Source organism: Dendrobates tinctorius, unplaced genomic scaffold (genome assembly GCF_039654945.1).
Source record: "Dendrobates tinctorius isolate UK_male_01 unplaced genomic scaffold, ASM3965494v1 ptg000105l, whole genome shotgun sequence".
NCBI lineage: Eukaryota > Metazoa > Chordata > Amphibia > Anura > Dendrobatidae > Dendrobates > Dendrobates tinctorius.
This window is the reverse complement of record NW_027361773.1, coordinates 3,463,085-3,488,963: the sequence shown is the minus strand read 5'-3', so window position 1 is coordinate 3,488,963 and position 25,879 is coordinate 3,463,085.

Sequence of the window (25,879 nt, the reverse complement as noted above, 5' to 3'; positions counted from 1 at the left end):
GCCTAGGCCCAGAGCTGCCACTAGATTTCGGCCATTGTCACTCACTACCAAACCTGGCTGGAGATTCGCTGGCACAAACCACACATCGCTCTCCTGCTTGATGGCATTCCAGAGCTCCTGTGCTGTGTGGCTCCGATTCCCCAAAGAAATTAATTTAAGGACGGCCTGTTGACGTTTGGCCACACCTGTGCTCATATCTGGCCTAACAGGCTCACGCAATGCTGATTCCGAGGAACTAGAGTAGGAGGAGGACTGAATATGTACAGACTGCATTCCTGCAATCCTTGGAGTTGGCAGAATACGTACAGAGCCACTCTCCAGATCTGTACCTGGCTCCACAACATTGACCCAATGGGCAGTGAGGGAAAGGTATCGTCCCTGTCCATGGCTATTGGTCCACGCATCGGTGGTCAGGTGGACCTTGCTACTGACGGCATTTAGTAGCGCATTTTTAATTTTTCCCTCCACATGCTTTTGCAGGGCAGGGACGGCTTGCCTGCTGAAATAAAAGTGGCTGGGCACATTGTATTGTGGAACTGCCAATGACATAAAGTTCCGGAAGGTGTCAGTCTCCACCAGCCTGAATGACAGCATCTCAAGGGCCAGTAGTTTGGCAATGCCGGCATTCAGAGCCAGTGCTCGGGGATGGTTTGCCGAGTATGGCCACTTTTTCTCCCATGCCTGTGCTACCGATTGCTGGTGAGTGGCCTGGGAGTGTGCTGATGACTGCGAACGTGGTTCAGTGGGTGGAATTTCACTGGGTCTCTGGAAACAGTGGCAGTGGTTCTTCCATTGCGTTCCAGTGAGGAAGCCGAACCAGCTGTGTGTGAGCTGGAGGAAGAGGCCCCAACACGAGCTGAAGAGGTGGTAGGTGCTGCTGAAGGTTGGCCTACATCTTCAGTGTGTCTTTGTAACTCCACCTCGTGCTTGGTACGCACATGTTTCCACATATTTGTGGTATTGAGGTTGCTCACATTTTTCCCTCGTTTCACTTTCTGATGACACAGCTTGCATTTGACAAAGCAAATGTCATCTGCAACTGTGTCAAAAAAAGACCACGCACTGCAAGTCCTGGGAGCGCCCGTTTTGTGTTTTGGAAGAGGATTGCTCCTCACGGGTGCCAAAGTGGAGGCTACAGGCAACCAAGTCTGCCCCCGCCCTCTCCCTCCTCTTTTGGCCGTTTGGGGAATCTCTTCCTCAGAGCTGCTCCCACCACCTTCCTGTGGCTGACGCCATGATGGGTCAAGGACCTCATCATTTCCACTCCCCTCTTCAAGCACCGGCTGGTCCTGGGTTGTCTCGCCAGCACCATATGCACCAGAAATTGGCAACTGAGTCTCATCATCATCAGATGAGCACTGAGGTGTGCTGACAATAGGCACTGGCCCACCCACCTCTTCAGATTCAGAGGGACAAAGCAGTTGCGCATCACTGCATACTCCCTCTTCTTCACGCTCTAGAATGCTGCTTGGCTGGCCACCTCTTTCCAAGCCAACAGATTCTGAGAACAGAAGTAAAGATTGAGATGGCTCCTGTCCAGGGCTCTCAGACTGCCTGGGCAATTTGGCAGGTGGTGAAGAGACAGATGGTTGCTCTTCAGTGCTCTGGCCTTGGGAGGATGCGGAAGTCATTGAAGTGGATGCGTTAGCTGCCATCCATCCGACAACGGCTTCAATTTGTGGGGTATGGTGAGGTCCTACAAAGCTGCGCATGAAGGACTGTTGCCTGGTAAAAGTGGGGGATGCCAGGTCACTGGTGGCCGCAGCAGACACCGAATCCCCACGTCCTCTCCCTGCTGAATCCCCCCGTCCTCTCCCTGCTGAAACTCCACGGCCACGACCACATGCCTTACTCCCTGCCTTCTTCATCTTGGTAGACTGATAAAGATAGGCAGAAAAGTAAAAAAGGGGTGGCTTAGTGTTCTTATTCCTGAACACCTGCTAACCAGTATAAGAAACACTAATTTGGCTAAGAGTGTGTGTACTACACTTTAATATGATCTAATGTGGCCTAGACAACTGTAAAGTGGAGTGTTTGGTGAACTTTATTTCCTTTTTTTTTTGGGGGGGGGAAAGAAAAGGATGTGACCAAAGTTTGAAAGCTATAGTATCACAAACTTTTTGGAGCGATTACAATGCAGGAAGCTAACCTACAATGCAATTGATGAGGCTCCAAAAAATAGGGTGATACTAGTCTGGCTGGCCCTGAAGGGCACAAGCCAGCAAAAAGGCTCCTCTATCTAATCCTATATAGTGTTTGCAACCAACCAATGACAATGGATGCGGTTGGAAGCACACTAATATAGGAGCAAAAATCTGGCTAAATTAGCTGCAAAAAAAGGACTATGTATGAGGCAGTGACGCACGCTGAGCGGACTACAGCTAGCGGTGGCTGTAGAGCACACTGCAACGTGAGCTGCACTCACACACAGAGAGACCTATCAGACAGCCAAAAACAGTGCAGAGAAATGGGCTATAGCACTGAAAGGCTGCTGAAAGGCTCCGCTGTCCACTCCTTTAGTGTTTGCAACCAACGTATATGGATACGTATGGAAGCACACTATACAGGAGAAAAAAAAAGCAGCAATAAAAGAAAAATGTGTATGAGGCAGAGACACACGCTGGGCGGCCTACAAGCAGACGTGCCTGCAGGACACACTACACAGCGTGGGTCTGTACTCACACAGCCCTTGCAGACAGCTGTGAACATTGCTGCTAGGCAAAAGAAAGCTACAGTGGTGGTTTATGTAGCCTGGATAAAGCACAATATTGTTTTTAGAATCGCTATTTCTAACTGTCCCTCACAGTCTTCAACAGCAGCCTGTCCCTAACTGAATTCACAGCAGAGTGACCAGAAATGGCGGCTGCAGTGGTTTTTATAGTGCATCATGACATCATTTCAGCAGCCAATCACAGCCATGCCAGTAGTTAACATGCCTACATGCCTAACAGGATGTGCCCACACTTCGGAGGATCCCCATTGGCTGAATCAAATCGAGTGGGCTCCTAGCATTATGGGAACTTCCGATTCCGGTATTCGATATGAAAAAAGTATCGGAACTAAGTATCGGAATTCCGATACAGCTAATATCGGCCGATACCCGATACTTGCGGTATCGGAATGCTCAACACTAATCCCCAGGCATAAAAAAAACGTTTTGTTACTAATGTCATAGAGAAGGGGACATCTCACTTTCAAAATATTTGTAGCATATAGTCTGTTATCCACAGGCCCCCCCAAAAATTATTCTGTTATTAACATCATACAGTAGTCGACATCTTAGTTTCAAATTGTGTGTAGCATCTAGTCTGTTATAGAGGTCTCATCCACAGCACCCCAAAAATTATTCCATTACTAACATCATACAGTAGGGGACATCTCAATTTCAAATTGCTTGCAGCATCTAGTCAATGTTATAGAGGCCTCATCTACAGGCTCCGCAAAAATTCTTCTGTTGCTAATGTCGTACAGTAGGGGACATCTCGCTTTCAAATTGTTTGTAGCAGCTACTCTGTTATAGCGGCCTCATTCACAGGCCCTCCCAAAAATTCTTCTGTTACTAATGTCATACAGTAGGGGACCTCTAACTTTCAAATTGTTTGTAGAATCTAGTCTATGTTATTGATTCTTCATCCACAGGCCAACATTTTTCTTTCTGATGCTATCTTTGTACAGTAGAGGACATTTAACTTTCAAATTGTTTGTTGCATCTAGTCTATGTTATTGATTCTTCATCCACAGGACAACATTTTTCTTTCTGATGCTATCTTTGTACAGTAGAGGACATCTAACTTTCAAATTGTTTGTAGCATCTAGCCTATATTATAGAGGCCTCATTCGCAAGCCTCCCAAAAATTCTTGTGTTACTCATATCATACATGAGAGGAGATCTAATTTTAAAATTGTTTGAAGCATATCTTCTTTGTCATACAGATCTCATCCACACTCAAAAATTCTTTCTTCTGTGACTAACGTGATTTAGCACGTCATACAATATTTCACCTTGTCATTTACTGCCGCTGAAATTCAGCTTTTGGCAGAGCTGGTGCATAGTTTAAAATCTATTTTTTTGTTGCTAATAATGTGATCCTACCACACTATCTGGTCAATATGACTGGGAAAAAGCGAGACCGTGGGGGTAGAGGATTAGGCTTGGTGTTCAGTGTGTATGTGGGAAAGGTGGTAATGTTTGTGATAGTGCTAGTGAAGCAACAATGTCATGTCCTACACAAAGACAACTGACAACTTCTGTTACTAGATGGACTACTCCACTACCTTTGTTTGGCAGACGCACAGCAGTATGCTTTACTGATGAGGCCCAGAAAGAGCATGTGCTTGAGTGAATGGAAAGCACAGCTTCAAATGTTCTCTCCTCCTCTTCCTCCACAACACATCCAGTACAGTCCACAGAGGTGACACCCAAATTACCCTTGCTTCCACTGCATCCCAACTCTACAACCGTACAACTGATTGTACGGGACCACAGGTGGGTGAGTCTGATGAGCTATTCACAAATTCTTTGCCATGATCTTCAGAAGTGTACTCATATGCTTCACATAGTCAAGAGGAGGAAATCTGCACCCATGCACACAATTTTTTAGCTTGGATCCAGGGCAGGACGAGGTAGGGTCAAAACAGCATCCTGACCCTCGTCACCAGTTGTTAACCCCCAAGTTAAAGGTGATCCTGATGAAACTCAGATATCTGAGGCTCATGTGGACCGTACTGTGCTGTCAGGGCAAGAAGAGGAGGAGGGCGACTCCAAGGGCTGGGAATGAAATAGCACAGAGGATGATGATGAGGTGGTAAATCCAAATTGGCATGAACACAGAGGCACACAGCTGAGTAGGTCATCTGAGGAGGAAGACGAGGAGGTTACGTTGCACCTACCATCACAGACACGTAATGATGCAGCCATGACTAGCAATGCATCCTCATCCACAACTGCGGCTGTGACCAGCAGCATTTATGGGTCTGCACCTCTCAGGGGTGGCAAGGGTTGCCTAGCCTGGGTCTTTTTCGACTCTGCAAAGGATGAGCCAACTCATGTAGTCTTCCAACTTTGCAAAAAAAACTGAGTAGAGGGAAAAAGTGCAATAATTTGACTACTCATGTATGAACCTTCACATGTGCAATCAAAGTTGTAACTCTGGGTTCCCACTGCGCTAAAATGAGGACCTTAACAACCATCAGCCGCCCCATCAATCACATCTGCTTCTTCCTACTCCTCTGTTACCATGCCAAATATTGAGACACAGGTCTCTGACCGCTGAGCCTGCCATCAGCTGTAGCTGAAGTGGACATGCCTGCTGTGTTTGACTGATTGCAGAGAATGAGCACACCACAAGTTTCTCAATCCACCATAACATCTCCACCTGTACCTCCCTCACAGTCCAGCAGTTTGTCCAGTTCACCGTATTCCGCCCTCTCTCAGCACTGCAGCCAGCTCATGGTCCCTCAGTTGTGGTCACATAAAAGATTGTTTCCACCTACAATTGACAAAGTTGAACTCCATCATCTCCAATCTGTTGTCCATGGAGATGCTGCCTTTCCGCCTGTGAGATACAGACTGTTTCCAAAAGCTGATGGCCATCACAGTCACTCAGTACCATTTCACTTCAAGTCAGTACCAGTTACCCAGTCACCATTACTTTTCTAAGAAAGCTGTGCCTGCACTACACCAGTATGTCAAAGACAACATCACTCATTCCTTGACTAAATCTATGTCTGCCAGAGTGCATTTCATCACAAACACTTGGGCAGGTAAGCATGGCCAAGGACGTTACATCGTGCTGACTGGGCACTGGGTGACTCTGGTGGCTGTTGGGGCAGTCGCTGATACTCAAGGCTTGGAATCCCCAAGGCTTGAAGAACAAACCTCTAAATTTCACACTTCCTCCATTGCTTCTGCCTCCTCCTCTGCCTCCTCTAGGGCCTTCACCTGCACCCTCAACCTCTGCCTTACTGAGACACGTTCCAACAGTGGAGAGCAAATCCCCACCACTTCCGTACTGCACAGCCATGGCTCAATGCAATCAAGCAGTGTTAAAATGAATATTCCTTGGAGACCTGTGACGGACTCAGCTCCTGCTGAGCCCATTTTTTGAGTGGACCCTCTGGGTCATGGCACCCACCTACCGAGGGCGAGCTGACCTTGTGAGAATCCACCCCCTATACAGGGAGTGTCAGGGGCAAGACCAAGGGGGTGAGCCACCACGACTGCTGGGACCAGACGGCTGGCTCAGGGGACACTAGATAAGTGTATGACAACAAGGACGAGCAGGAAGCAAGACAAGACAAAACGTAAGTGCAAGGTATCTTCATTAAGATCTTCAGGATTACATTCAGTGCAAACGTGAAAACAAGCAAAACGTGCAAGGTGCGCACATGGGCACGCCAAGGTCCATAGCATAGTACGTGCCAGGTGGCACGCCTAGGTACAGGTAAAGGCACAATGGCATCGGACTCCGGACCGCTGGCGACAATCGACATGATCAAGGCATCAGGCTGCAGACATCAGCTCCGGACATCAGGCCGCAGTCATCCAGCTTACGATCTCTGGCAGCGATCGGCAGGTTCCGGGCATCCGGCAGGCAAATCATGGTTCAGGCAAGGAGGCACGACAGATATCCAGGCATGGTGCGTGTTAGGGAACACGCCAAGGTCCAAGGCTAGGTGCAAGGCAAGGTGCATGTGTAGGGGACACGCCAGGGTTCAAGGCTAGGTGCAAGGCAAGGTGCGTGTGTAGGGGACACGCCAGGGTTCAAAGCGAGGTGCAAGGCAAGGTGCGTGTGTAGGAGACACACCAGGGTTCACAAAACGAGACAGGGTGCGTGTGTAGAGACACACCAAAGCACAAGGTACAAGACAGAGTGCGTGTGTAGAGACATGCCAAAGCACAAGGTACAAGAGAGAGTGCGTGTGTAGAGACACGCCAAGGCACAAGGTTCAAGACAGAGTGCATGTGTAGAGACACGCCGAGGCACAAGGTACAAGACAGAATCCTGCACGTGCAAAGAGACACACCAGGGTCAGGGTTCAAGGCAGGATGCATGCTAGGAGCCATGCCATGGTTCAGGTCAGGATGCGTGCTAGGAGCCACGCGGGACGCACACCTCACTGGCCAATGCACACGGTTGTAACGCCAGCACGAGGCACGACTAAGGCACAGGAGGCGGGCAAAGGAACCTTCGTGCTAGGAGCCATGCCAGGTTCAGGACAGGGTGCGTGCTAGGAGCCACGCCAGGGTTCAAGGCAGGGTGCGTGCTAGGAGCCACGCCAGGGTTCAAGGAAGGGCTGCGTGCTAGGAACCACGCAGGAGGCACGCCACACTGGCCAGTGCACACGGCTGTACACAAACACGAGGCACTTACCACGGCACAGGAGACGGCCAAGGGGAACCCACGCCGGGGTTCAAGGCAAGGACAAGGCAAGGAACAAGGCAAGACTAGGCAAGAAACAATGTACGGAACATGGAGCAGAACATAGGCAGAAACAGAGCCAGGTCAGAGCGAGGACAGAGTCTAGCAGAGGAGCGTAGGCCGAAACCCAGAGCCGGGCCAAGGGAGAACCTTGGGACTAGACTGGGAAATGTGCAAGAGAGCACCAGAGGACAGAGTGTGGAAAACCAGGCTGAGACAAGAACATGAGCAGTACTACAAGGCTCAGAATAAGCAGAAGATCAGACATGGCGAAACAGGCAAGGCAGAGAACAGAGGAAGGACTACAAGTCAAAGAATAGCTAAGGCGAGACATAGCAAAACAGACTAAAGCAGAGAACAGCGGAAGGACTACAAGGTGCGCGTGCACACCGCTCCAGGGGTTCATGAGGCAAAACAGACATGGCGGACATCGCGGAAGTGACAGTACCCCCCTCTTTAAGCCCCTACTTACCGGGGCTGGAAAGAAGGAAAAAAAAAATTTCCCTTCGGCAGAAACCAGAGTTTAACACAAACACTCCAAACAACGTTGATCCGACATCTGAAACGAGCACCTGCACCGGTCAAGATACAGGAGTCGCGGACGAGACACGGAGATCCAGTGGGGAGGACTGTGAGTAGACAGGAAAGTCTTCTTACTCTGGCTGCCATCATTTCCAAACGAGTTCCGAGGACAAGGGCCGGGTCTGATTCACATCAGAAGAGTGGCCAGGGTACCGCCATTTTCCAAGCGAGTTCAGAGGACATAGATCAGGTCAGATTCTTCATCAGAAGAAAGCCAAGGTACCAGTGGAGTCCAAGGCCTGATTAACTGTGACGGACTCAGCTCTTGCTGAGCCCATTTTTTGAGTGGACCCTCTGGGTCGTGGCACCCACCCACTGAGGGCGAGCTGACCTTGTGAGAATCCACCCCCTGTACAGGGAGTGTCAGGGGCAAGACCAAGGGGGTGAGCCACCACGACTGCTGGGACCAGACGGCAGGCTCAGGGGACACTAGATGAGTGTCTGACAACAAGGACGAGCAGGAAGCAAGACAAAACGTAAGTGCAAGGTATCTTCATTAAGATCTTCAGGATTACATTCAGTGCAAACGTGAAAACAAGTAAAACGTGCAAGGTGCGCGCGTGGGCACGCCAAGGTCCATAGCAAAGTATGTGCCAGGTGGCATGCCTAGGTACAGGTAAAGGCACAATGGCATCAGACTCCGGACCACTGGCGACGATCGACATGATCAAGGCGTCAGGCTGCGGACATCAGCTCCGGACATCAGGCCGCAGTCATCCAGCTTACAATCTCTGGCAGCGATCGGCAGGTTCCAGGCATCCGGCAGGCAAACCAGCAGGCAGGCAAGGAGGCACGACAGATATCCAGGCATGGTGCGTGTTAGGGAACACGCCAAGGTCCAAAGCTAGGTGCAAGGCAAGGTGCGTGTGTAGGGGACACGCCAGGATTCAAGGCTAGGTGCAAGGCAAGGTGCGTGTGTAGGGGACACGCCAGGGTTCAAAGCGAGGTGCAAGGCAAGGTGCGTGTGTAGGGGACATGCCAGGGTTCACAAAACGAGACAGGGTGCGTGTGTAGAGACACGCCAAAGCACAAGGTACAAGACAGAGTGTGTGTGTAGAGACACGCCAAAGCACAAGGTACAAGAGAGAGTGCGTGTGTAGAGATACAACAAGGCACAAGGTTCAAGACAGAGTGCGTGTGTAGGGACACGTCAAAGCACAAGGTACAAGACAGAGCGCGTGTGTAAAGACATGCTGAGGCACAAGGTACAAGACAGAATCCTGCACGTGCAAAGAGACACACCAGAGTCAGGGTTCAAGGCAGGGTGCGTGCTAGGAGCCACGCCATGGTTCAGGGCAGGACGCGTGCTAGGAGCCACGCGGGACGCACACCTCACTGGCCAATGCACACGGCTGTAACGCCAGCACGAGGCACGACTAAGGCACAGGTGGTGGGCAAAGGAACCTTTGTGCTAGGAGCCATGCCAGGTTCAGGACAGTGTGCGTGCTAGGAGCCACGCCAGAGTTCAAGGCAGGGTGCGTGCTAGGAGCCACGCCAGGGTTCAAGGAAGGGCTGCGTGCTAGGAGCCACGCAGGAGGCACGCCACACTGGCCAGTGCACAAGGCTGTAGACAAGCACGAGGCACTTACCATGGCACAGGAGACGGCCAAGGGGAACCCACGCCGGGGTTCAAGGCAAGGACAAGGCAAGGAACAAGGCAAGACTAGGCAAGAAACAAGGTACGGAACATGGAGCGGAACATAGGCAGAAACAGAGCCAGGTGAGAGCGAGGACAGAGTCTAGCAGTGGAGCGCAGGCCGAAACCTAGAGCCGGGAGAACCTTGGGACTAGACTTGGAAATGTGCAAGAGAGCACCAGAGGTCAGAGTGTGGAAAACCAGGCTGAGACAAGAACATGAGAAGTACTACAAGGCTCAGAATAAGCAGAAGATCAGACATGGCGAAACAGGCAAGGCAGAGAACAGAGGAAGGACTACAAGTCAAAGAATAGCTAAGGCGAGACATAGCAAAGCAGACTAAAGCAGAGAACAGCGGAAGGACTGCAAGGTGCGCGTGCACACTGCTCCAGGGGTTCATGAGGCAAAACAGATATGGCGGACATGGCGGACGTGACAAGACCGCAGTCATAAAGCTGAAGAGTTGTGGACAGTGTTCCAGGCCAAGTTTGAGCAATGGCTGTCTTTGCTGATCCTACATCCAGGGAAGGCCATGTCTGATAATGTTGCGAACCTGGTGGCGGCCTTGCAAGGCTCACTTCCTCAACTTGGTGGTAAATCATTTTCTACACCACTATCCTGGCCTGAGAGAGTTGCTGCAGAAAGTACGGAAGCTGTTTGCTGACTTCCACCATTTGCACCCCTCAGGTCATTGACCTGCATCAATACATAGGTCTTTGTAAATGTCAGGTTGATATGCGATGTGTTGACATGGTGGAATTCCACTCTGCAAATGTTGCAGTGACTGTGGCAGCAGCAATGAGCCCTGATGCAGTATGTTATGTCGTAGAGCCTGGACCAATGCAGTATTGACATGGAGCATATCACGTTTACAGAGTGGGCACAGATTAAGGACCTCTGCACCCTTCTGCACAGTGTTGAAATGGCTACTAAGATGGATAGTGCTGACGATGCCATTATCAGCATTACTATTCATCCATATGCTGTAGCAGACTTTGAATAGCATGCGAGACAAGGTGGTGGTCGCAGAGAAAGAGGAAGAAGCAGTAGAGGATGCGGAGGGATAACTTTGTCTCAAAGTTCCAGACTGTCGTCACACAGGTGGGTGACAAGGGAGGGTGGATTACTGCGATTGATGGGGGTTAGATGTAACAGATGTAACTGTTATTGAAGGTGCAAGAGCCAAGGAACAAATGGAGGAGGAAGAGGTGAAGGGCGAGCAATTGTCAGGAGATGACAAGGATAATCATCCCCTCTCTGCTGTTCGTGGTTGGTGGGAGGGGACAAAGGAAAGAAGCATCAGTGTTACCCAGCCACCAACACAGCATGGGCTTAGACCTCAGGGAAAAGCCTGACATATGAGTGCATTCCTGCTGCAGTACCTGCAACATGATCCCCATATAGCTATGATTCCAAATTGTGGTGTCTACTGGGTTGCCACTTTGTTAGATCTACATTATAAGATTAAAAGTGATCAGGTTCCTTGCATCTTCTCGCTCCACTACTTGCACCAGTTGCACTATCCAATCACATCTCCTCAATTCCCTTTCCCCTGCTGTCACCATTCACCTGATAAAAATTTTCAACCTCTCTCTCTTCTGGTATATTTCCCTCCTCATTTAAGCATGCCATCATGCATCCATTACTTAAAAAACATCCCTCGACCAAAACTGTACCGCTAACTATAGACCTGTCTCTAATCTTCCTTTCATCTCTAAACTCCTGGAATGCCTGGTCCACTCCAGTTTTATCTACTTTCTCTCAGATAACTCTCTTTTTGACCCCCTTCAATCCAGCTTCCGCTCGTTACACTGTACAGGAACTGCCCTCACAAAAGTCACTAACAGCTAAATCTAATGGTCACTTCGCCAAGCTAATTCTCTTGGATCTCTGGATCTCTCTGCAGCATTCAACAATGTGAATCATCAGCTCCTCTCTATGCTCTGCTCCATAGGCCTCAAGGACACTGTTCTCTCCTGGTTCTCCACCTATCTCTCTGACAGCGCCTTCACTGTATCTTTTTCTGGCTCCTCCTCCACTCATCTTCCCCTTACTGATGGGGTCCCTCAAGGATCAGTCCTAGGCCCCCTCCTCTTCTCTTTGCATACTGCCCCTAACGGACAACGGACCTCTATCTGAAACTGAACCTGTCAAAAACTTAACTCCTTGTGTTTCCTCCCTCTACTAACCTACCTATGCCCGACATCATCTGGACTATTGTAACTCTCTACTAATTGGTCTCCCTCTTACCAAACCCTTCCCTCTCCAATCTGTCTTGAATGCTGCAGCCAGGATCATATTTCTCATATTCCTCACCAATAGTTACACCGATGCCTTTACCTTGTGCCAGTCATTAAATGGTTACCCATCCACTCCAGAATTCAGTATAAACTTCATCCACAAAGCACTCCATGGCTCAGCACCACCCTACATCTCCTCATCGCCTCCTCATCTCAGTCTGCCACCCTACCCGTTCCCTCTGTTCTGCTAATGACCTGAGGTTAACATCCTCAATAATCAGAACCTCCCACTTCCTTCTCCCAAATTTTTCAGGTGCTGTGGCAATTTTTTGGAACTCACTACCCAGGTTAATTCGATTGATCCCCAATACCCACAGCTTTAAGCGTGCCCTAAAAATGCATTTCTTCAGACTGGCCTACCCCCTCAACACCTTTATCTAACTATCCCTGTGCTGCCTATTTAAAACTTTTACCATAACCAGGTTCCTATTATCATGGTCTCACACACTTTATGCATTTAATAGCCCTCTGTGTCTGTACTGTCATATACTTAGGTTGATAACTGGTTCATGTAGCATTACATGAACTCTTGATTTCTTACATTATGGCTAGTCCGAACAATGAAAGCAATTGTTATCATCCACCTTTCGTGCCTCCCCTTTTTCCTCATAGATTGTAAGCTTGCGAGCAGGGTCCTCATTCCACTTGGTATCTGTTTTGATTTATGTATTTATTGTTATGCTGTAATGTCCATTGTTTGTACAAGTCCCCTCTAAAATGTAAAGTGATGCGCAATATGTTGGCACATCACTTTATGAGGAGGATGAGGATAAGGAGGAGGATAACACCAAACAGACCAAATCATGAAGCCAATACCCATGTGTGGTTGGGAGGGTCTGAGAAAACTCTCCCCGAACTTTGCCAGTTTTCCACTGCCTGTGCTGGATTGGAGTTGTGTCTCTCTCAACTGTACTCCTTGCTTGGCCATTGAACTGTGACCTCAGCTGCCAGCGTATTCATATGGGAATACTTTTAATAATTCCAATAATTCCGCAAGAAGGGCCCTCTGGTCCTCCAACATTTTAGTACACCTGTCTGCCTCTGGAAGAAGAGATAAAGAGTTCTTCTTGTAGCGTGGGTCCAGAAGTGTCACCAATCAGTTTTGTCTGTCACCCAAAATTTTGAGAATGTGAGGGATATGGGAAGGGCAGCGTAACATAAACTGTGCAAGACTGCTAACAGCCAATACTTCTGTGTCTTCACCAAGAGGATGACTAACCATGCTCTCTTCCTCCTCCTTGTCCTCAGGCCTCCACGACTTTCAACTAACCTCAGTAATATCATTCTATAAACATCATTGTAAATACATTATTGTAAATACACCCCTGTAGTTTTTATCTCCCCCCACCTCATTGTAGATATAAGTTGTCACTAGCAGGATTGTTTTTTGGGGGTTTAATTATTGTTATCGTTGTTACTTAGTGTAGATTGTAAGCTGTCACCAGCAGGGTAGTTTTATTTTGGTTTAATTATTGGATTATTGTTATCGTTGTTACTTAGGACTATTGCTTTTGAAACTGTCAAACTGTAAATATATATTCGCTATATAAATAAATATAAATATTAATATTAGAACACAGAGAAACAGGATGGAGACGTTAATTATGGCATCATTGCCGCTCACCATCTTGGTGGATTCCTCAAAGTTTGGGAGGATGGTAAATATGTCTTACATCCATGTCCACTCCTAAAATCTTATGTGTGAAGTCAGAACTGAATACCATCAACCTTGTTGATGCTCGTAGACTAATCAACAACTGCCCTCTTCTGCTCACAAATCCTTTTCAACATCCGCAGCATAGAGTTCCAATGCCTGTGGACATCACACACCAGTGGGTGAGCCTGAAGCTGCAAGAGCTGCTGAAGCATGTCAAGGGCGGATGAAGCTGTAGCTGACTTCCTAAAATGGGTACATAGAGCGCTGTACTTTTCCAAGCAAATCTGTCAGCTCCGTGTCACTTTTCAGAAAACATTGACCAATGAGGTTAAGTGCATGAGCCAGGCATGGCACGTGTGTGAGCTCGTCTCACCACAGAGCAGCCACCAGGTTCCAGCCATTGTCACACACAACCATGTCTGACTGTGGGTTCAGCGGTGTCAGCCACAGATCTGCCTGCTTTTTCAGAGCTGTCCACAACTCTTCATCATTGTGCGGTTTGTCACCTAAGCATATTATCTTCAGCGCAGCCTGTTGCCGCTTTGATGAGGCAGTTCTGTAGTGCTTCAAGCTTGTGACTGATGTGCTACTTTTGTAGATGGAGGCTGAAGAGGTAGCGAAGGAGGAGGAAGAGGAGGTGCAGGACCTGTAGACTGTGGGGGCAACCATGATTGACGTAGGCCCCGCAATACTCTGGGTTGGGAGAACATGCACCATACCAAGGTTGGAGTGGGTTCCGGCTTCCACTATGTTAACCCAGTGTGCCCTCAGTGAGATGTATCATCCCTGAACACAAGCACTTGTCCATGTGTTTGTGGTTAGGTCAATTTTCCAAGTAACAGCATTGTGGAGGGCACGGGTAATGTTGTGGGTCATGTGCCTGTGTAATGCCGGGACGGCACACTGGGAAAAATAGTCCAGCATGTTCGTGGCCTCAGGGTGATCCTCCACTCTGCCCTCTCTTTCAAGCTACATATCCAAGCCCTTGCCTCCTCCTGCCCACTACAACTCTAAAACATTTCCTGGAACAATACATTCCAAGAAACTTAAAAAATGTTTGTGCACACCCTCATGATCTCCCACCTCGATTATTGCAACCTTCTACTCTCTGGCCTCCCCTCTAGCACTCTTGCAACACTCAAATCTATCCTAAATTCTGCTGCCAGAGTAATCCAACTGTCCCTCCATTATTACCCAGCCTCTCCTCTCTGACAGGCCCTTCACAGCCTTCCTATTGCCCGTAGGCTACAGTTCAAAACCCTAACTATGACATACAAAGCCTTCCACAACCTGTCTCCTCCATACATGTGACATGGACTCCCAATGTCCGACTGGGTCCGACTTCTTATACGCTAACCCAGTGTACCATCAGCGAGATGTACAGTCCCTGCCCACAAGGACTTGTCCATGTGTCTGTGGTTAGGTGCACTTTCCCTGTAACAGCATTGTTGAGGGCCCAGGTAATGTTGTGGGACACATGCTTGCTTGCATAATGTGGTGACGGCAGACCGGGAGAAATAGTGGCGGGTGTGGACCGAGTACCTAGTTATTGTCACTGCCATGAGGTTGCGAAAAGCTTCTGTCTCCCATGAGCCTAAAATGCAACATTTCGAGCGCAAGCAAATGAGAAATGTGTGAATTTAGCACTGTGGCATTGGCTGCTTATTTCCGCTTGCGTTCAAAGGACTGGGGTATGGACATCTGAACGCTGTGCAGGGAAAGGATGTGGATGTGCTTGATGATGGTGCTAGTTGAGTGTCTGCAACACCAGGAGGCATCTTTGCATGCACCATGGATAGGGGATTGGCTTTCACGCACAACAGCGGAAGAAGCAGTAGTGTCACCTGCAGACATTGTTGGTTGACCCTGGTGTTCGGCACACAAAGTTGGGTGCTTTGCTGCCATGGTCCTGATCATATGCTGGTGATGGTGAGGCTGGTAATCTTTCTACCCCAGCTGATGCTGGCATGGAAGGTGGTGCAAATGACCTTTTTTGGGCTTATCGGCAGAGTCTTTAAAAATAACCAGACTCGGGAAGACCTAACAGTTGGACAGGCAACTTCCGTTGTGTTGGTGTTACGGATAATGGTCGCCCGCCTTCTGTCTACGGCAACCACACTGCTTCTTCTTGCCTGTTGGGGTGCTATGCCTCCCTCCTCTTGTGTGCTGCTATCCTCACTTTCCATGTCCTCCTGCTAGCTTGGGTCAGTTACTATATCATCCACCACTTTGTCCTGCTAAACACGGTCTCTCATGCCTCCTTCGAGCCAGCCACCTGGTTCCAGCAGTCATGGTACTTTATTCCCCTGGGCCTGCCCCTGATGCTCGCCGTATTAGGGGGTGGTCCTCACTAGGTCAGCTCACCCAAGGTGGGCTGGAATCATGGCCCAGAGGGTCTGCTCCAGGAGTCATCACACGAACAAGGGTGGGTGGTTTTGCTGGGCGTAAAATACTAGTTATGGAAAACGTTGAGGTGTACCCCACAGGGGAACATGTTTTGCAGCCAACACACTTAGTTTTTTGGGCAATACAAGTCTAGGAGACCCAATCCTTTTTAATGGGACATTTTTTATTAAGAGACCCTCCTCCATGTTTCTTCCAAGGGGGATTGGGGTTATTGGGGTGCATATGACTTGGTAACAGGGCAGGATTTGCAGTCAATCCATAAGAAAACAGAATGGGAGTGCAAAATGAATAATGTGAAGTGGATTTTCCTGTGCCCATCCAGTATGTGGGATCAAAGGCGTATTGGGGTGCATATGATTTGGTAGCAGGACAGGCCTTGCATTCATTTCAACATTTTTTATGGAAGCCATCCTGGACAGCTCGTGAAAGGGGTATTGGGGTCCATAGTAATTCTTGGCAGCCCATCCACTCACTGCATAGGCTATAACAGTTTAGGAGACCCACTGCTTAATAATGGCACTTTAAGCAGATTCATGCTACCTGATGCCCCTGTAAAAATAGGATCTGTGACTTTAAGAGTCCCTCCTTAATAAATGAAACAAGATATGTCTGCTTATGTGACACACACCACATGGCCAGCTAGGGTTGGTAAATGATACAATGACATTTTCCAATGAATGTATTTGTTTTGGTTGAAAGCAATGTTAAAGTTGAAAAACACTTCAAAAGGACTGGGTCTGACAAGAGCCGAAGTGGGGGAGGAACATTTTGGTCTGGGGTTATTTATTTTGTCTTATATACAGGTCATTAACATGGAAAGGATGTACCTTAATATATTTCTCAGCAAAACGCGTTTTAGTTTCGTTTTGGTATTTTTTTGGTGCACCGGTAAAAATGGCATGAAACTCTGAAAACATTGTTTAAAGCTGTGAGCTAGGAGTCAGGAATGCTTCCAGGGGTGATCCCCATGATGTCCCCGTGTCATTTGAGCAGTGTTTACATCATTTTCAGACATTTTTAGACCTTTAAAGGACCCCCGGGGGGGATCGTGGTAAGAATGCTCGGGTCTCCCTTAAATTTACATTGGGCTCGTTGTTCAGTCCGAGTAACCGAGTATTCCAATTTGCTCGACCCAAGCAACGAGCACCCGAGCATTTTAGTGCTCGCCCATCACTATTTACTATTTTTATTGTTTTGATCACTGTGATAGGGTCTATCACGGTGACCAAAATGAACCAATAGTAAAAATCTTTCCATTGTTGCTGGGTGCCGTCCGGCAGATCTCGGCAGGTGCACTGCGCATGCACCCATCATTTTCTTACCGGAAGAGGATGCCTGCAGCTGTGGGGGGAGGTGAGGAGACAGAGGGACACTGGGAGGTACCGAGGGGAAATCAGGGACCCTATGTGCGATCACATCAGAGGAGAGAGTAATTAAATGGCACATCGGACTTTTTTTTTGCAGTCGCTGTTATATGGCGATCGCAACCCCAATGTCAGTAAAATCCCAACCCGAATCATTTTCTCTGGGGTCTCAACAACCCCCGGCAGCTGAGACCCTGGAGAACATCCGACTCTGGGGGGCGCTGTACACTTTTTCCACAGCATCGTTAATTAACGGTGCTGTGGTTTAAGTACCCTTAACAACCGCAGTTAAAAGGTGTATCGGTTGTTGTTAAGGGGTTAAGTGACCATACCAGCATCCCTCCTAATTCTGCTCACTTGGCCTGACATCTCTTTGTAAGCCTTGGAGGTACTGCCATGACCTGCTGCAAGTGTGTTGTCTAAGCTGGTTTTTAGTTTGGCTGGTGGAATCATAACAGATAGGTGCACACAACTTTCATTGAAAAATGCAGACAGCCTGACTCTTCTTAAATTGAAAAAGGGCTGGATTTTCTCTGGCTTTGTAAGCCCTACAGATGACAGCAACCCAATGTAAATGCAGCCAAAATGTTGTTTTTTGGGCGTTGTCTTAATGTTCATCCCCTACCATCCAAACCCATTTTGTTCTGGAAATTGTGTCCTACTCCTCCTGCTTCTGCAAAAAGTACTTAGTGGTCATATATGTGTACCCCAAGTGGGTAATTTTTTTAAATTTGTAAACATTTGTACATTGTGCAGTGGTGAAACTTTTACTTGCAATCTCTAGCAATTATAATAACTGCAACATTTATTGAAAGGTCCCCATCACGGCCTATTTCAGCGTTTATGATACAGACTCCTTGGTTAATTTTTGGAAACCTTTGTACATTATGAAATGTTGAAACTTGGACTCCCTATCTCTAGCAATTATAATAACTGCAAAATTTATTGAGGGGTCCCCATTTCAGTCTCTTTCAGCTTGTATGATACAAACCCCTTGGGTAATTTTTGGAAACCTTTGTACATTGTAAAATGTTGAAACTTGTACTCCCTATCTCTAGCAATTATTGTGAGGTCCCCATCACGATCACTTTCAGCGTGTATATTATGGACCCATTGGGTAATATTTGGAAACTTTTGTCCATTGTGCAATGGTCAAATTTCTAATCTCTATGTATTCTATTATTATATTTTTTATTGTGTTGCCCTTCTCACGGTCTTTTTAAGCGTGTATCTGGGAGCCTGATGTTGACTTTTGGGTCTGCACTTGGACATTGTGGAACATCAATGTATTAATATGCTCAGCACACTTCTTCAGGTTTCAGCCTTACACAGAATAATATTATGATTAATGAAACATGCTCTCTATATATGCTGCTAGGTCAAAAATCTTACCCACACATCCCTTTATAAAGGGAAATTCGACAAAATACCTCTGTTAGCATGCGCTATATAATGCAGACATACGACGCACCCCAGTAGGTGGGTGGAATGCCTGGGTACAAAATCTGTGTCTGAGGGTGAAACCATTGGCCATTCCCCTGTGTTACATCCTTCCCAATCTGCTGTCCTGGAAGCAGGCACTGAAGCCTCTTGGCCAAAACCTACAGTTGCACATACATTAAGAAAATTCAGCAACCACGTCCCCTTTTTGGTCCCAATGCAGTATTCCGTTTTCTCTTTGTTAGATAGATAGGGTATACATATTCATTTGGACTTTAAATTATCCATTGCTGGACAAAGACCATTCCTTACATATATTGGAACAAGGTCAATGCCACACTAAGGCCTTTACCTGAGCTCTGTAGCACTGTGTTACGGGGGCTTAGTTCAACTAAGGCTGAAATACCCGGGGCCCCTGTGGTGTCCCTTTACTAGGGGAAACCCTGTCTGACCCTCAACCCAGGGTTTTTGCTGAAGGTGCAAATGCCTGAGCCTCCGACCTTTCCTTATCTCCTGCTCAGCCCTGCACTTAACCCTCCACCCTCCACCCAGTGAGAAGTCACCACCAAAGCTCCCACACAAATAATGACAGACAGGGAGAACTTAAACTGCACTGCGCCGCACACACACAGGAATAAACAGTAATGTGAACAGGCCACAACTAAACACAAATATGGGAAGGAGAAAGGATAACGACGGATCATACGACACCAGATATGAATCTCTCTCTCTTGAACACCTCCACTCCAGACCGGAACCACTTGGTATGAAACACAAGCTATAATCGGCGACGCCCATAGGCCAGCATGACTATTTAAAGACCGTGGGCGTGACTAACCATCCAACCTGGTCTCCAGCAGGATTAACCCCCGAGAGCCTGAAGATCAGGCCGGCGCCACTGAGGCTATAGTGGCTGGAGGTGGAACTACCTCTGCCTGCCGGATGCTGTGGTGTGAACAGCGTCCGACATGACAGTACCCCGTCTTCTACGAGGGACCCCAGGGCCCTCAAGACTCATAGGACCCGGCTTGTCCGGATGACGACGGTGAAAAGAACTGACCAGCCGATCCGCATGTATGTCTGAGGCTGGAACCCAAGACCTCTCCTCTGGACCATACCCCCGCCAGTGCACCAAATACTGAAGAGTACGGCGTACTACTCGAGAGTCCACTACCTTGGCGACCTCGAACTCTAACTCGCCATCCACCATGACTGGAGGTGGCATCGGCGTCGTGTCCACCAAGCCTACCACCTTTTTCAATAAAGCCCTGTAAAACACGTTGTGTATCTTGTACACCGCGGGAAGTTCCAACCGATAAGCTACTGGGTTAATGATGGCAGAAATCCTAAAAGGCCCAATAAACCTTGGACCCAGTTTTAAAGAAGGGATTTTGAGTTTTATGTTCTTCGTAGCTAACCACACCCATTCACCCACACACAGGTCCGGACCTGGCACGCGTCTACTGTCAGCCACCCGTTTGTACCTGGCACTCATGCTCAACAAACGCTGTTTCACCCGCCTCCAGACTGATGACAATTGGGCTCCTAGCTGATCCTCCTCCGGGACACCCCCGGAGTCACCCTGACGTAAGGTACAAAACTGAGGATGTTGACCGTACACACAAAAGAATGGAGACTCTCCTGATGACTCTTGGCGGTGATTATTTAATGCGAATTCGGCCAGAGGAAGGAAAGTAGACCACTCCTCCTGGTTGTCGGACACAAAGCATCGTAAATACTGTTCTAGATTTTGGTTCATGCGCTCAGTTTGTCCATTAGACTGTGGATGAAACGCCGATGAATGTGACAACTTGATCCCCAACCTTGAGCAAAAAGCTTTCCAAAACCTCGCCACAAATTGCGTACCCCTATCAGATACTATGTCAGACGGTACTCCGTGGAGTCTGACCACCTCCTTCACAAATACCTGAGCCAACGTCTTAGCATTGGGCAAAGAGGACAACGCCACAAAATGCGCCATCTTTGAAAAACGGTCAACCACCACCAGGATGACCGTGTTCCCTGCCGAGGCTGGCAAGTCAGTGATAAAATCCATGGAGATTTCTGTCCATGGCCTATTGGGTACCCCCAGAGGCTGTAGCGTGCCAGCAGGACGGGTTCGGGGTGACTTAGCCCTAGCGCACGTGATGCAAGCTGCCACGTACGAGACCACGTCCTGCCGGATTTTGGGCCACCAGAAACGACGCGATACCAGCTCTAAGGTGCCCTTCACCCCTGGGTGACCAGCCAGTACCGAATCGTGGTGTTCCTTCAACACCTTAGGCCGAAGATGCAGGGGTACAAATGATTTGTTGGCGGGAAGTCCTGGTGGTACCTCCTCTTGGGCCTCGGCAATCTCCGCCTCTACCTCAGTCGTGAGAGCCGAGACCACTACCCCTTTCTGGAGGATGGGTACCGGCTCTTCCCGAGGTTCTCCCCCCGGAAAACACCTAGACAAAGCATCCGCCTTGGTGTTTTTAGCCCCGGGACGGTACGTCACAAGAAAATTGAAACGAGTAAAAAACAATGCCCAGCGAGCCTGCCTAGGAGACAGACGCTTGGCCGACTCCAGGTAGAGCAGATTCTTATGGTCGGTGATAACTGTGACCTGGTGAGCCGCCCCCTCCAAGAAGTGTCGCCATTCCTCAAAAGCCAGTTTGATGGCCAACAACTCCCTGTTGCCGATATCATAATTCCGTTCGGCCGGCGACAACTTCTTGGAGAAGTAGGCGCATGGATGCATCTCGCTCAAGGACGAGCCTTGAGACAGTACTGCCCCCACTCCCACCTCCGACGCATCAACCTCTACCACAAAAGGTTTAGACACGTCTGGTTGCACCAGAATGGGGGCTGAAGCAAAACTATTCTTCAGACGCTCAAATGCACGTATAGCCACCTCAGGCCAGTTCGCCAGATCGGCACCCTTTTTTGTCATGTCCGTGAGCGGTTTGGCGACAGTCGAAAAGTGTTTTATAAATTTCCTATAATAATTCGCAAACCCAAGGAACCGCTGGAGTGCTTTCAGACTCTCCGGCCTCTCCCATTGCAACACCGCTTGCACCTTAGCGGTGTCCATTTTAAAACCAGCTGCGGACACAATATATCCCAAAAAGGGCAACTCCTGGACAAAAAATAAACATTTTTCCAGCTTAGCATAGAGCTGGTTCTCCCGGAGCAACTGTAACACCTGCCTAACATGCTGCAAATGAGTGTCCCGATCGCTAGAATAAATGAGGATATCATCCAGGTATACAATCACAAATCTCCCCAGGACATGAGCAAAGACATCATTAATAAAATGTTGGAAAACGGCAGGCGCGGTGGTCAACCCAAACGGCATAACCAGATTCTCAAAATGACCCTCAGGAGTGTTAAACGCCGTCTTCCACTCATCCCCCTGACGGACCCTTATGAGGTTATACGCCCCCCTGAGGTCCAGCTTGGAAAACCATTTTGCCCCCGCTACCTGGTTGAACAAATCCGGGATCAACGGCATTGGGTAGGGATCACGGATAGTAATCTGGTTTAACTCTCGGAAATCCAGACACGGGCGTAACCCCCCATCTTTCTTCTTAATGAAGAAAAACCCCGCGGCTACAGGCGAGGACAAAGGGCGGATGTGACCTTTGCTCAGACTCTCCGCGATGTAGTCTTTCAGAGCTTGTCTCTCAGGACCAGAAATATTAAACATCCTGGCCTTAGGTAATTTGGCCCCGGGTTTTAACCTAATAGCACAGTCATAGGCTCTATGTGGAGGCAGTTCTGAGCAACCCTTCTCAGAAAAAACATCCGCGAAATCCTGCAAAGCCTCCGGCAGGCTGGGCGTCACGGCGGACACACATGTGGCCAAGCAATTGTCTTGGCAGAAACCACTCCATTGTACTATGTCCTGAGTTTTCCAATCAATTACCGGGTTGTGCCTGGACAGCCATGGAAAACCCAGGACCATTTGAGCTGGGAGATTACGGAGGACCCTACATGTAACCGACTCAGAATGTAGGACCCCAATGTGGAGTTTCACCTCTGCCACAAACTCAGTAATCTCCCCTTGAGGGAGGGGAACAGCATTAATGGTCACCACCTGTATGGGGTGAGGAAGTTTTTCAATCTTAAACCCGGCGGTGTGTGCAAACTCCTCATCTATGAGATTGGTGGCGGAACCGCTATCCACAAACACTGATATAGGTAGCTCTCTGCCGGCGACAATAACCTTGGCAGGGAGCATACATTGAGATACCATCATGGAGGATATGCATACGCTCAGTTGGGTCTCCTCCATACCCTCTGAGCTTAACAGTTTTCCGCCGGTGTGACCCTCTTAGGTAGTACCGGGCAAACGTTAACATAATGACCTCCTTTACCACAGTAGAAACATGCTCCGGGCTTCCGGAATCCCGGAGCGCGAGGCTGAACCTGTGCCACGCCAGCAATCTGCACAGGTTCAGGGGACTCATCTACTTCAACCACACCTGCACCTCTGTTTTCCCCCAGAGGTAGCGTCTCCTGTGCCCCCTGACGAAAACGGCGATCAATACGTATCACCAAACTCATGGCAGACTCCAATGATGCCGGAGTCTCATACATCAGGAGGGCTTGTTTCACCCTCCCTGATACCCCATGAATAAACTGGCTCCGCAGTGCTGGGTCATTCCACTGTGTGTCTACAGCCCAGCGGCGAAATTCCGAACAATAGTCTTCTGCCAAGCGCTCCCCCTGGCGGAGGGCGCGGATTTTAGATTCCGCTAGAGCCAGTCGGTCAGGGTCATCGTAAATGAGCCCGAGGGCAGAAAAAACATTATCGACCGAATGAAATGTAGCAGAGTCAGGTGGTAAGGAAAATGCCCATGCTTGGGGGTCACCACTCAGTAATGACAACACCAGCCCTACTCGCTGGGCCTCATTACCTGAGGATATTGGCCGCATGCGGAAGTATAATTTGCAGGCCTCCCGAAATACGACAAATTTGCTGCGATCGCCTGAAAATCGTTCTGGCAGCGGAAACTTCGGCTCTGCACCGATACCTGCAGATGCCGTTTGCACCTTTGCTACTACCAGGCCCTGCTGCTGAACTGCCCCATTCAACTCGGAGACCTGTATGGACAGCGCCGCCAACTGGCGGGTTATGGAATCTAATGGATCCATGGACTCCTGAAAAAATGTGGGCCGATTATAATGTTACGGGGGCTTAGTTCAACTAAGGCTGAAATACCCGGGGCCCCTGTGGTGTCCCTTTACTAGGGGAAACCCTGTCTGACCCTCAACCCAGGGTTTTTGCTGAAGGTGCAAATGCCTGAGCCTCCGACCTTTCCTTATCTCCTTCTCAGCCCTGCACTTAACCCTCCACCCTCCACCCAGTGAGAAGTCACCACCAAAGCTCCCACACAAATAATGACAGACAGGGAGAACTTAAACTGCACTGCGCCGCACACACACAGGAATAAACAGTAATGTGAACAGGCCACAACTAAACACAAATATGGGAAGGAGAAAGGATAACGACGGATCATACGACACCAGATATGAATCTCTCTCTCTTGAACACCTCCACTCCAGACCGGAACCACTTGGTATGAAACACAAGCTATAATCGGCGACGCCCATAGGCCAGCATGACTATTTAAAGACCGTGGGCGTGACTAACCATCCAACCTGGTCTCCAGCAGGATTAACCCCCGAGAGCCTGAAGATCAGGCCGGCGCCACTGAGGCTATAGTGGCTGGAGGTGGAACTACCTCTGCCTGCCGGATGCTGTGGTGTGAACAGCATCCGACATGACACACTGCCTGTCACCTGAGTAATATACACCACAGACCTCGTCACTCTCTTGGACATACAGTGGGGCAAAAAAGTATTTAGTCAGTCAGCAATAGTGCAAGTTCCACCACTTAAAAAGATGAGAGGCGTCTGTAATTTACATCATAGGTAGACCTCAACTATGGGAGACAAACTGAGAAAAAAAAATCCAGAAAATCACATTGTCTGTTTTTTTTTTTCATTTTATTTGCATATTATGGTGGAAAATAAGTATTTGGTCAGAAACAAAATTTCATCTCAATACTTTGTGATATATCCTTTGTTGGCAATGACAGAGGTCAAACGTTTTCTGTAAGTCTTCACAAGGTTGCCACACACTGTTGTTGGTATGTTGGCCCATTCCTCCATGCAGATCTCCTCTAGAGCAGTGATGTTTTTGGCTTTTCGCTTGGCAACACGGACTTTCAACTCCCTCCAAAGGTTTTCTATAGGGTTGAGATCTGGAGACTGGCTAGGCCACTCCAGGACCTTGAAATGCTTCTTACGAAGCCACTCCTTCGTTGCCCTGGCGGTGTGCTTTGGATCATTGTCATGTTGAAAGACCCAGCCACGTTTCATCTTCAATGCCCTTGCTGATGGAAGGAGGTTTGCACTCAAAATCTCACGATACATGGCCCCATTCATTCTTTCATGTACCCGGATCAGTCGTCCTGGCCCCTTTGCAGAGAAACAGCCCCAAAGCATGATGTTTCCACCACCATGCTTTACAGTAGGTATGGTGTTTGATGGATGCAACTCAGTATTCTTTTTCCTCCAAACACGACAAGTTGTGTTTCTACCAAACAGTTCCAGTTTGGTTTCATCAGACCATAGGACATTCTCCCAAAACTCCTCTGGATCATCCAAATGCTCTCTAGCAAACTTCAGACGGGCCCGGACATGTACAGGCTTAAGCAGTGGGACACGTCTGGCACTGCAGGATCTGAGCCCATGGTGGCGTAGTGTGTTACTTATGGTAGGCCTTGTTACATTGGTCCCAGCTCTCTGCAGTTCATTCACTAGGTCCCCCCGCGTGGTTCTGGGATTTTTGCTCACCGTTCTTGTGATCATTCTGACCCCACGGGGTGGGATTTTGCGTGGAGCACCAGATCGAGGGAGATTATCAGTGGTCTTGTATGTCTTCCATTTTCTAATTATTGCTCCCACAGTTGATTTCTTCACTCCAAGCTGGTTGGCTATTGCAGATTCAGTCTTCCCAGCCTGGTGCAGGGCTACAATTTTGTTTCTGGTGTCCTTTGACAGCTCTTTGGTCTTCACCA